Source organism: Microcebus murinus, chromosome 12 (genome assembly GCF_040939455.1).
Source record: "Microcebus murinus isolate Inina chromosome 12, M.murinus_Inina_mat1.0, whole genome shotgun sequence".
NCBI lineage: Eukaryota > Metazoa > Chordata > Mammalia > Primates > Cheirogaleidae > Microcebus > Microcebus murinus.
In genome coordinates, this window is record NC_134115.1 from 24,756,343 (window position 1) to 24,770,142 (window position 13,800).

General features: G+C 32.6%; 1 long non-coding RNA gene across 2 annotated transcripts in view; it reads left to right on the forward strand.

The window, feature by feature from the left end:
* Positions 1–7,334: 7,334 nt before the first annotated feature.
* Positions 7,335–13,800, forward strand: part of LOC105874764 (uncharacterized) — a 92,994-nt gene continuing 86,528 nt past the window's right edge. For both annotated transcript variants that reach the window (XR_012922085.1, XR_012922084.1), the window contains exon 1: positions 7,335–7,546. This is a non-coding gene — a long non-coding RNA (uncharacterized LOC105874764). The remainder of the gene's footprint in view (positions 7,547–13,800) is intronic.

The following is a 13,800-nucleotide window of genomic DNA, read 5'->3' on the forward strand; positions in this document are numbered from 1 at the left end:
CTGACTGGCCAGACAGTTTTAAAACCTTCAGATTTTTCTAAGTCTAGGTTATTAACTGTCTGACTGTAATCACATCTTCACCATAGGGAGCTTCAAAAGCTTTTCATTTGCATTGAATCAGTTGCCTTCCTCCCTGTCTTTTTTTCCCCCTGGAAATAAGCTTAAATAATTCAACAAACTACACACATGGCTAGTGATTATTGAACCATTCTGAAACACTCGAGGCAAATGGACCATTATGTGGTGGGAATTAAAACTTTCCTCCCAGTCACTGGGAGGGTATGTATTCATATATAGCAAGTATATTTGTCTCAAGCATTTCTACTGCACTCCCCATTCTCCTAAACAATGTGGAAAAACACCTGCAATTGTGCCATCACTTTTATTTACCAGTGCTACTTCGGGAGTTTATTAGGTCAGATAAAGAGCCCTTTGGTATGCATATTTATCCAACACTTCTTCAAGTGTGGAGACTAAGTTAATGCAAAAAAAAAAAAAATACAGTTTTTTTATAGACACACTACAGATAAATAATAACAAATTATATTAGTCATGCTACATTTTATAATACTTCCATCACAATAGAATTAAGCATTTTTGGCTACTTAACTTAATGTAGCCTTCACTATAAACATTTATATTTGGTAAGGTCGGTGCATAAAAGTGTTTATGGATATTTTGCATTCACAGCCACACAAACTTGTGAATTATCCCAAATCGGAAGGAATATTTTGTCATTTGGATTGCCATCTGGTAGCTGTTTCATGATTGAAGATAAAACGCTCAAGCTTTGTCAACCTAAGCTAGAGGCTAGGATTTTATGCTAGATTTAAAAAAAAAATGTGAATTTCAAAAAACATCAAGAAATTTTTAATGAAACAGTGCTTTTATTTCTCTCAGCAGATTATAGTAAAAAAAATCAAAGAATAAATGGCAGAAAATTATATATATTTCATAACAATTAATTGTCAATGTAAGATATCATGGAATATTGAGTAATTGTCACTGACTGCAGAGTGGAAAATTTATTAGAAACAGTTATATTTTTTCTTTAAACTTAACTTTGAAGTCTTAAAAATGATTAATACTACATTGCATAAGACTAATTTAAAATTTTTTATTAAAGTACCAGCTAGCAGATACTGTGTGTGTCTTAACATTAACTGAAGTTAAGGATTTGCCTGCTAACAATTTCATAGTGGTATTTTGTCATTGCATAGATAGATATAACTTCCATTTTGTGATTTATTTCAGTATTTATATAACTCTGTAGCTGCTTTCTAATAGTGTACAACCTTTATCAAATTTAAGATATATTTGTCTAAATTATGACCTATAGAAAAATAGATGTAAATGAGATCACAAACTTTGTGTTCAATTAACACAATGCCATATATGCTTCGTGAAATTTGACTGGCTCTTTTCTATTGATGCAGGAAAAAACAGTTTTCCCTGATTGAAAAAAAAAGAGATTTTGAGGGTATGAGTATTTTACAACTGATATTATTTAGAATTGCTGGCTTGTAGTGATAATAAAAAGTAGACAAACTTTAAATATACATATATGTATATATAGAGATGCATATATATATATGCATATATATAGAGAGATGAAGCACAATAGACTCTTGTGTGCAATGAGTGATCAATGACACCATTTGTTGTTCTAGTTCTTATATGTTTGATTCTCTGCATATCTTTCCCCTAATTCTCTACCACAGTATGGCTTATAACCAGCTCTTAATAAATATTTGCTGGTGAATGAACTTACTTGATGTATTTCTTCTAGGTACATATAACCATCAAAAGCAGCTCACAGCAATTTAGAATGTTATTTTAAGGTGTTTTAATAATTGTATTTATTTGAATATGGACTTTTATTATGTTTTTATTCTATGTATGCTTTTGATACTTTCTCCCTGTGTTTGCTAATGATTCTTGACAATTGTTCCAACAGCTGGAGCATCCAACTACTATGGCATTACTGTATACATCCAAGGCAGAGGTTCTTGAACTTCTTTGGTAGGGGTGGTGGTGAGAGATGGGTTATTGACTGCTTTGAGAATCTGATTTTAATTATGCATCCTCTTCCTCAAAAATATACATGACCAAAACATTTTACATGGACTTGTCAGGGTTCCCAGACCCAGTGAAATCTATTTACATTCATGTAACCCCAATTAAGAACATTTAATCTAAGGGGAGTTGTAGAATCACTGATTTATGACAACCAATACAACACTATCAACTCTGATAGACAAGATCAAGAATCAGCAAACTATGGCTCTCAGGCCAAATCTAGCTGCCATCCATTTTTATAAATAAAGTTTTATTGGAATACAGCCTTACCCATTCATTTATATATTATCTCTAGCTGTTTTTGTGCTACAACTGCATTGTTGAGCAGTTGCAAAAAAAGACCATATGGCTAAAGCCTACAATAAATATTATGTGGTCCTTTTTAGAATATAGATTTCCAAACACTGGACTAAATATGCGGTGTAAATATGGTGAATTTTTCACTTTCTTCAAGAAGCTGAAACTCTAAGATTACAGGAATTAATGACAACCAGGTATCTACAAAACTTGAGTGATTTTTATTTTATAAAAGTAAGAAAACAATGATAATAGTATAAAGGTACTAGTCTATGGGGGGTATCTAGAGAACCTCATACAATAGTTTTGACTATTACATTTTAATAGCATTATTAACATATTAGTGTAGTATTTTGTTTTGTTTCCCTGGGAGTGAGAACAAGATGATGAGAATATACAAAGCAATGAATTTAGAAGAAGCAGTTGAACAAGGATGGTTAGCTTGGAAAAGAAGAGATGGGAGGGTAGCGGAAGTGGGTAGAGGAAGATAATAGCTGTTCTCAAATATTAGAGTGATTTTTGAGAAAGTTAGAGTTTAATTCATGTTGCCCCAAAAGCAGGTGGTGTGCAGGTAAACTGTTTGATGGACAAACAGTCCTGATTTATAATATTTGTTGATTTTTGCGGTACAAATGTTTCCAAGGCTGATTTCAGGCTACCAATATGAAGTTATTGCATGGAGAGCCGAGAAGAGGTGCACACAATTGGCTCCTCCAGGCACATCAAGGCCAGCTCCAGCTCACCACTGCCACAACACGGCAGAGTAGGACATATGGCTTGAAACTTTTCTATGCAGAGAAAATATGATTGGAACTGGATTTCCTCAAATGATCATAAGTTCCTTTTCTGAGAAAGTGTTTAACAGAGACTCCATATGTACTTGATGAGTTCACTAAGTAACTAAAAACATATAAGGAGAATTTTTAAAAATCCTATACAATGGTTTCTAATTTTATGATGTTTGAAGATGAGTTAAGTGTATTTTTAAGTATTTCTGCCATTTTCTTTCTAACATATGTTTCAGATATTATACTCATGGAGAGAAGGCATATATGTTTCAAGAAATGTCTGTACAATATTAATTTGATAATAGGCTTTCTAAGCATAGGTATATGCAAACTTGCCAAAAAAACCCCATGAGTTTTACATATATCTTTCTATTAACTTCTTATTTTATCTCAAGTTGACTCCCCTTCAAGGTATTAAAATTGTATTTATTTCCTTTTGTTGCAAGCATATTTTTTGATAAGGAAGGTATTCTTTATAAAAACAAGGTAGATAACTGGAGGTGACAATTAATCCTTGTTTATCTATAGCTTCCTAGGGGAAAATATCTCAGGAAACTCCTGAGACATCTGTAAGCATGATATGAGAATGCCTAAACACATCATTGGTATATAGAAGAATTAATTTTTAAGTGGCTGAAGAAAAATGTCTTAAGATCAATTTCCTGTCACAAACCATATTTTATGTGATGAAAAACAAACCAACAAATCTTCAAAAAATCTATTTCTTACCAAGTTGAAATATTAAAAGTGAGGGCAAGTCCAGGCTAATACTGGTGGTTGTCTACCCACCAGCCAATTCCTACACTCTCAGAACTGTAGTTTTATTGAAGTAGTCTTATATGTTGGAAGGATCTGGGCTTCCACACAACCTTAGGGGGGAAAGTTAGTAGCAATCCCCTTGTTAAAAAATACTTTAAAAGTAGATATGTAATGTAATTTAAGGCAATGGACAATTGGAAAAATCTGCTTTTGGTGTTCTGGGAAAGGAACAAAAAGACATTCTCTTTTCAGGTGTTCAAACGGATAAATATGAGATTTTGGGGGCTGATCCAGTCATACTATGATTATTAAGGGTCAAGACAAGAGCCAACATTCCTAGGGTGGCAAAGAAAAAAAGATCAAAAGAAACTGGATGCTGAATGATGCTGTTGAATCACTGGTTAAACCATTCCTGGAACCATGCTGCTTCTGAACTTCTTTTTATGTAAAATTAAAATGAAGGTGACATAAAGACTTTTATAGACAAACAAAAGTTGAGAAAATTCATTAACAGTAGACCTACATCACAAAAAGTATCAGAGAAAGTGCTGCAGGCAGGAATATGATACCAGCTAGAAATTTAGATCTATACAAGAAATGAAAATTTGACATTAGTAAAATAAGAGTAAATAGATGATTATTTTTTTTTATTTCTGTAAAAGATAATAAGTCTTTCTAAAGTAAAATAGTAAGAATATATTGTTTGCTTTATAATATATGTAGAAATAAGATCTATGACAATAATATTAAAGGATGGGAGGGAAAAAAATTAAAGGATACTGTTGTAAGGTTCTACATGTGAAGTGGAATACTATTATTTGAAGATAGGCTTTGATAAGGTAAAGGTTTATATTACAAACCTTTGAGTGACCACTAAAAAATTAAAAGAAGTGTAACTAATAAGCTGATTATGTAAATAAAATTAAATCACTTAAAAATGATTAAGTGACACAAATGAAGAAGAAAAAGAAGAAAGGAGGAACAAAAAATTCAGACAAGTAGGGAACAACTTGCAATATGGTAGATCAAAATCCAACAATTGCATTAAATATACATGGTGTAAACACTCTAATTGAAAGGCAAAGATTAATATATTTGATAGAATAGCAAGACCCACCTATGTATTGTCTATAATAAATCTACTTTAAATCTAAAGACATGGATAAGTTAAAAATAAAAGGACAGAAATAAGATATATCATGCAAATTCTAATCAAAAGAAAATTACAGTAGCTGTATTAATATTAGACAAAGTAGACATTAAAAAAGTAATATTAGCAGATATAAAGAGAAACATGACATAATGATGAAGGATACATTCATTTAAAATAGCAATTCCAAAGGTGTATTTACCTAACAATAGGTTTCTGACTTTGAACTTGATATGTACTAAGAACAATCTTGTTTGGGAGATAGTTCTATACGTACTTGTTTCAAAAATATTATTCATTCTTTAAGAAATATTCATATCATTTTATACATCGAGTAACATAGGTAACTTTCTTAGTTTATGACTGGTGAAATATATCTCTAAGATAAGAAATAATATGAATAGCCATTGAGAGTTTTTTTTCCTCTAGTTCTTTGGCAGTTTGACAACTTTGAGAACAGAAAGTGTTCAGGGTCATATCTTTCTGAATATTTGAGTGCACAGGTAAGTCTTGAATTTTCTTCTTAGAATATTGAATCTGAAAACCTAGATAGACAGAAGAAAATTCACTCTGCAAAATATGGCAATTTAGTGGGTCAATCTTATTCAACAATACAGATCTCTGTTTGGTAGGCATTAGGTTTGGCAGGATTTCTTTATCTTACACATTCTTTCTCTTACTCAAATTAGTATTTTAATTTTAGCTTGAAAGACTGCTCATGCAGTTTCATAAAACAGAGTTAATCAGATTAAAAGTAAAAATAAATGTGGAATAATGATGTTCGTGTTTTATTACTAAAACACATTTCTACTGGTCTAAGTTAATTTCTGCAATTTTATTTTTTGCTATTATATGTTCAATTTATGTTTTGTTACAGATCCAAATTTTAATACTAAATGCCTTTCAAATGTTCACACATCAGAATATAGTTCTTCTTCTTAAAAATCCCATAATTAAAACATCACTTTTGCAAACATTTTCATGTGCCTTTAAATTGTGCTCCTTATAACTGTAAAAGATTAAGCAATTTGTTTTAAATTCATCAACATCTGAACCTTAATTTTCATGGAAAGACAATTTCAAAATACCATAATTTTCACAATATGTCCCATATATACTTTATTAAAGGGTAATCACTGCTTCAAAAGATAAATTATAAATAAACATGCATAGATATAATTAATAATTTTAGAAAGAAGATTACATTTCTTTTCAAAACCAAATGTAAAGGATATCATGCGAGACATTTAAACTCATTTAGTCATTAAACATATGCCGATTGAGTTTGTTCTAGCTAATGTTCTCAACACTGGGAATACCCAAGGGTATGAAATCTCAAACTTATCTCTGCCCTAAGCTACTTAGTAGAAGAAATAGAAATATGTCCTTCATTACACAGAAAAATTTCAGGTTTGAAGATGCTATGAAAAACTTATAGAGTGGTGGAAGGAGTACACCTAAAACAAAAGTTAGTCTGTGGAAGTGATACTTAATCTAAGATCCGAAGAATGAGTTAGAATTACTAGAAGAGAGGAAAGAAAGGTTCAGGAGTAGATATCAGGTATACAAAGTCCTTGTGGCAAGGAGCATGCTAAATCAAAGAGATCAAAAGAAAATGATTTTAACTGAAATGTAGGGAGTGAAGAAAATCTGGTAGAAGATATAGCCAGAGAGGTAGACAGAGACAGACCATGCTAGTTACTGTAGTCTCTGCAAAAACATATTTACTTTTTTCATATCAAAAGCAATGGGAAACAAAAATAGAGTTTAATATAGAGAACAAAATGATCAAAATTCTGTTTGAGAAGATCCCTCTGGCATTAGAGAATGGAATGGAGATGGGTCAGAATTCATTTAGGTGCTGCCTGGCAATTGGGATATGCAGAATTCTAAGATGGTCCCCAAGGCCCCCATTCCATTCCCTATGTATAGACTCTAGATAACCCTCTGCCCTGCCCTCTTTGAATAGGAATAAGATTCATGAATATGACGGGATTTCACTTCCATCCTTGGGCTGTGTTATATGGCAAAGGTGAAGGAATTTAGAAGATGTAATTAAGTACTTTGAGACCAACAAAAGAGTGATTATTCTGGGCCTGAAGTAATCGAGTGAGTCCTTTAAAAAGAGCTCAGTCTTTTTCTAAAAAAAGATATTCAAAACAGGAGAGATTGTCCTGCCAGCGTTGAGGAAACAAACATCCATATTATGAACTGCCTATGAAGACAGCCACATAAAAGGACTTGAGGGCAGGCTCTGGGGACTGAGAGCACTCCCTGACAAATAGCAATGAAGAGAACAGAGTCCTCATTTTCATAGCTGCAAGGAACTGAATTCTGCCAACAATCTGAATAAACTTGGAAGAAGACCCTGAGCTCCAGACAAGAAAGCAGCCTGACCAACACTCTGATCTGAACTTTGTGAGACAGCAGGCAGAGGACCCTGTTTGAACTTCTGATCTACAGAAACTGTAAGGTAAGAAATACCTATTGTTTAAGCCTCTAGTTCTGTGGTAATATGTTACACAGCATAGAAAACAAGTACAGCAATTCTTACAAAAAAACAAGTGAACAATGGTGGTAGCATGGCCTAAGATGATGGTGGCAGGGTTGGAGAGAATTAGACATGTTTGGGAGAGATCAGGAAGTAGAATCATTAGCACTTGGCAGTATATTGGATACAAGGATGAAGGACAGGGAGGGGTGGTAAGATTTCCTCCCAACTCTCTATTAATGGTGTGGTCACCTAGATCCATGACCTACCAGTGGCTGAGATAAGGACCACCAAAAGAGGACCAGTGGTTCAGTGGCTGATGACAGGTTTGGATTTCAGCAGCATTTTAAGGGTTAGGTGGCTTTGAAATGTTCCAGAATAAATGTTTCAAAATGGATATTAGAATTAAATGTTTGGCCCAAAGGTAAGTATGAGTAAGGTTAAAAAAAAAAGAAAAAGCAGATGATTTAAGAAAATCGAGAATTTGAAATTGTTGAGGAATTTGAATTGACTGAAGAAAGGTGGTAGAATTGATAGTAATTTAAATATATTCGAGATTAGTGATTCAAAATTTATGTTTGAACTAGTAAGTCTGTTTGGAGACTGGCAACTTGTAGCTGTTTTGTGCAACTTCTGGGAAAGTGGACAACAGGGCTCATTCTCCAGGGAAGTTGTGCCAGATCAGATAAAAGGACAACAGAGGATAGGTGCTGAGGGCATTGGGGTCACTGTAATGACCCTATTAGCTATAGATTTTTATGAATATAGAGAAACAGTTAAGAAACCAGAACAAAATAATCTGTTGGAGAGGTGAGTTTAAGTTATTTAAAGGAAAAAAAATAAATGTCAATATAATTAAATAGATAAATATAATAAATACCCTCAAGTAGATTTAATGCATGGTTCATTTGGTTTTGAGTTATGCTATCCATAGCAATCATTTTCTTAGGAAATCCATCATGGAAAAGTGGCGAAGCCATGTTTAAAGGACAAAATTGCAAAATTATTTTATTCTATCCCTTTCCTCGTGAAAATTAAGAAGAGGAAAAAAAGCCAGCCAGATATTAGGTTAAAATGGCAAATTAAAAGGCCTTTATGGCCAAGCCCAGAGGCTCACGCCTGTAGCCCCAGCACTTTCAGAGGCTGAGGTAGGACTTTAGTGAACTTGACATCCAGATAGCACATAAAATCATGATTAACAGATTATTCTTTGAAGTGTGGCTATCTGAGTTTGAATATATATATCAGTGGTGTGACCAGCTGAATTTAACTTCACTTCTAAAGTAGGGATGATAATGCACTTAGCATAAAATTTGAATGTAATTCTGAATCAAAACTACACATTGTTAAATTTTATTTCACTTTAACTATATAAGCTTCATGTGTTTAGAAAGCAAATAGTAAAATGACATTATGGGATGCTAGTACAAAAGATAGTATATTACATGGTGAATATATTATATAGAACGACTGGCTTAAAGTAATGTAAAAATATCCAAATGGCTAAAATTCCCAATTGGCACATGCATAGTGGGTAAGGACACACATAGTAGGTATTCAATAAATCCTTAGTTAATGAGCAAAGACAATACTCTGCCAATTATTATTATAAAAATAATAACTAGTTAACTTTTAAGCAATTTCTGTATTCCATTTAACTATTTGGCACCATTAAAAAATACAACATGATTCAGGTATCCTTTAATCCCAAATATGTCCTTTATTACAGTGAGAAACTAAAACAAAATTAACAAAAACAAAGAAAAATAGAATCACTTCTTTCCTTTTAAATTGGCCAGTTAGAAATTGCTCTCTTCTCAGGTTGCATACAGAATAATTAGAGTGTTAGGCAATTTGAGTTGGTTAGACAGTGTGAGTGGGTAAATCAGAACAATAATTCATAGGGCACAAGGGCTACCAAATTAGTTATTCAGCAAATGCTCCTTTTATGGCACCCATGGGGCCTGATTTTTCAATTTTTTATTTATTTTCCATGTGCACCTGTTTAGCTGTTAAATTTCTTTCTTCCCCTGTTACAGCCTCTTGTTTCATATCTTGAGAACTGCACACACAGCGATATTGTAAATTAAACAAGTGCAGGGGAGAAGGGGGAAGGAGGAGTCTCAAGAGAGGAAAAGGTGAAAGGGACACTAGAGATCAAACACATAAAGCAATTTTTACTTTGCACTACCAAAAAAGACAATCCTTTCAGAAAATATGCTATTTTTTAAAATAGATTCTGGCAAATTTTACTTTGCCATAGTATTTTATTTTATTTTTTAATATAGAGTTTAACGTGCTTATTTTTGAGGTAGATGTACAATGTTAATGTATTTCACTGTCCTCCAAATCTCTTGCAATAACTTTCCCTATACCATGAGCAATTCATTGCACTCTAACACATGACATTTGCATTGTAAAGTTAGCTTATGGTATGCCACTGGTTAATTTTTAACCCCTGTGAAATCAACACACAGACTTAGGAGGGAAGTTATCTTGACCTGTTTTGTGCAGAACAAATTTGGCATAAACAGTGTACTTCCTGTTGACCTTGAAGAATTGCAACTCAAGAAATCTAGACAACAGAAAAGTGAAATCAGATTATTAGTCAACCAGAGCCTAATTAGGATATAGGTGGAAAATACAGATCTAGAAATTCTGACCAGGCTGACTGTCCTGGAATTCCTTAAAATTTTTATTTCTCTGAAGCCACATTTCATAGTCTAATAATTTATTACTCAAAAGTTGCATTTCTCCACTTTCTATTTTTTCCTCAGGAGCACAATGGAAAATGAGCTTTAATTAACATTTTATTTGGAAGCCTGAGAGTCTTGCACAGGTCATAAATAATCAAGCAAATAACATCATACCAAAAAGTTTTTCCATGTTCACATATGGCATTAAGGCATTTAGGATTGAATAAAATATAATTGGCAATTAATCATTTAGATGACCACTTAAAATGATATTAATGTTTCCTTTACTTACTTCCTAGTGTTGAGTTGACTTGACATCATGTTTATCCAGGATCAGATTTGTGTTTACACTTTACACTTAACTAGAATTTTTTTAATGTCATTGAATTGAATGCTTAAATTTTATCAGAAGTAAGTTGTCTTAATAAAGCAGAGTTTTTTCATTAGTTGGGTTTTTGTTTTAAATTATATATTCTATTTTTCCACACATTTCTTGTGTTATCTTTATTAGAAGAACAGGTCACATGATTTTCTGATAACAAAGCACATGCATTGTTTGGTCTAAATTTGCGATTTACTTGTAGTGATTTTTTGAATTATTTATTTTTAAACAAATTATGCATTCTATTTTACTAAAAACTGAAAACTTTTATTCATACCCATATTTTATTTTCAAAATACTTGATCAAACAAACACTCCTGTTCTGGCCATTAAAGTTAATATAATTTGTAGCACTTTCTGAGAATTTGGCAACTCTCTGTAAAAACCAAGGCTCCAAACAGGTAATGATTGTGTCTGCTTCATCTAATAATGACAAAAACTCTCTGATTAAAAGATTTTAAAGGATTGATTCAACGCAGTTCTTGGCACATAAGTACTAACTTAATGATTATAATAATTAGCAGATTTTAATTGCTGTGGCCTATGGATTGATAGGGAGCATAATTTTAAAGTCATCCTTTAAAAGGAAGAAAGAAAGGTTCCCCAATATCCATAATGGATATTGGAAGAGCTACCTATATTTCAAACTCCAATTTCTTCATGTGGAAACTATATAATAAAATACTGACCTCATAGTGTTGTAAGAAGTCAATATGCAAAATCAAATAAAGCTGTTAACTCAGTGCTTGATACATGTAGGTACTCAGATATTGATTACAATCATCACAGTCTTTTTTACATCATATTGCTAAGTAATGCTTCAGTCATTCTTAATATCTCACTATTTGATTTTTGAAAGCTTTGTCTTATTTCTGTCTTTAGCCAATTGAAAGGGAAATGTTATTTGTCAATCTGACCTCAGAGACAGGTGGAAGTAATTTTCTCCCCATTATTCAGCCAATGACCTAAAACAATTCATCTGTGTTTTGTCTTGACACCTAAATTTTGGGAGAGAATGGTACTTTCGAGATAAACAGTTTCTTGTTTGTGATGAAAACTCATATCCAAAATATCTTTGTTGCTCCATAGTGAGCCTAAAGAGACAGCAAGTGGGCATACCACGTAGTGGGTTTACCAAGAAATCCACTTGCATGAGGCATGAGGCATGAGGCAGCATGTGTAGTGGTTAAGGGGTCAACTGACTGCAGGGATAAATTCACATCTTCATTCTAACTACTTGTGTTACCATTTTAAGGGAAGTGCGGTTCTATACTTTAAAAAATACTACTTTGGAAACCAGAGTAATTAGGTTAATAGGGTTTTGTTTTCTAATTATAAACAGTTAAAAAAAAACCTGTCATATATGTCATGATGATCTGCTTTAGAAATTCAAAGAACTCATTGAAAAAGAGCTTTTATATAATAAATATTCAACTTACTGGAATATTAGATGTTGAAACCAATAGACCTTACAAGCAACAACTATATTAAGCCTTTCAATTGTCAAAGATGTTTTACAAATATTTTTTAAATGATAGCATATTTAACTGATGACTTCGCATTTGAAAATATAAAATAGACTTATAAAAATGTGTTTTTTAATAAAATACAACATAGGTAAATGTATTATGCTCACTGGCCTTTCCAAAAATTTTTTATTAGTATTACAATAAGATAGGATTTGATACTCTTCTTTTGCTTGAATAACAAACAAGGTATTGCTTTTCTATTTGTAGTGGTATCCACTTTTAATGATATGCAACATGGTCACACTATCAATAGTTTGGAAAATTCCTCTAAAGTCATCTTTTCTAATTTTTTTATGTTCGTGAATATGGAAAATGACCAGAATCCTGAATTTGCGTTTTTTCTGCAACATTATCTCATCAGTATCAGAGCCACCTAAGCTGCACAACAGTACTAAGTGTCACACCATTTACAAATTTCTATCCTATAGTATAGTTATCAAAAAGAACAAAGATCCATGCAAATATGATACTGATCCTTTAAATAATGGTAACTTATTGCTGAAAACTAAAACTTCCAGTTGTTTTTTGGCCAAAATGAAAATGTTTCATAATGACAAAATGTCAGAACATTTGAGAACAAATAGAGTCCACCATTGAGGACAAATCTCCACTATTCTGTAAAAGTAAGAGAGATAGTGTTCATAAATATTACTTGCTTAACTTTGAGTCCTGTAATACATAGAACTCAAAATTTCCTCAAGCCACATAATGATAGTACAATGCAGTAATCTTTTTAATGTCTGAAGGACTAGAAAACTTGGATTTACATGGAAAGACAGTTTATCATCTACAAGAACTGTCAGCATTACATAGATTGATTTTTTAAAGTTAATTTCTGCGCTATGAAAAATAAATAAAACATAACATTCAAACAATGGCAATAACCATGCAAGGTAAAGCAAAATAATAATAATAATATAAAACAAAACAGGTTAGGTCAATTGAGCATTTGCTCCAGAATTAGAAGATTCAGATTTTGGTTTCAGTTCCTATAAACACCAGCTCACCACTTGATGTGTGGAATTGGATTGGATCATCACTATAGGTTTTCCAGTAATACTTGTCTTTGATTTTATTGAAGAAAGGAGAGAATGGAGGAGGCAGCGAGAGAGAGAGAATGTGAGACAGAAAAAAAAATATTGAAGGTCAAAATACCAGAATATTTGGTTATAGGCCAGAGCATTGAGAGTCTTTGGGCTACCAAAAGCAAACAAAAGCAAAATAAAAACATACAAAAGAGTCAAACAACACAACAAAAACCAGTTTCTAATAAAAGCCACAAGAACAACCCCCACCCTGCTCCCAAACAATGACAAATGTGGGAGAAAAGAGTTAAAGTGCATGATTTTCTAAAAGTTGATAAATACTGATAAATTACTCGTTTGAAATTTTTGTTGTTTTCATTAGAAACTGATAGAAAGTTATATACGGTTCCTGGTGGATCTTTGGCTTGATTATTGTAAGACATACATTTTAATAACATGTTCTATTTAAGGAACATGATGTTAAAGAGATTTCATGGAATTTTATAGTCCCAGGTTAAAACACTGTATATCTAATTTCAGTGGATCTTAGATGTCTTGTGGATGGAATCGGGATCTTACTGTCCACCCCCAGAAACAGTGGGTT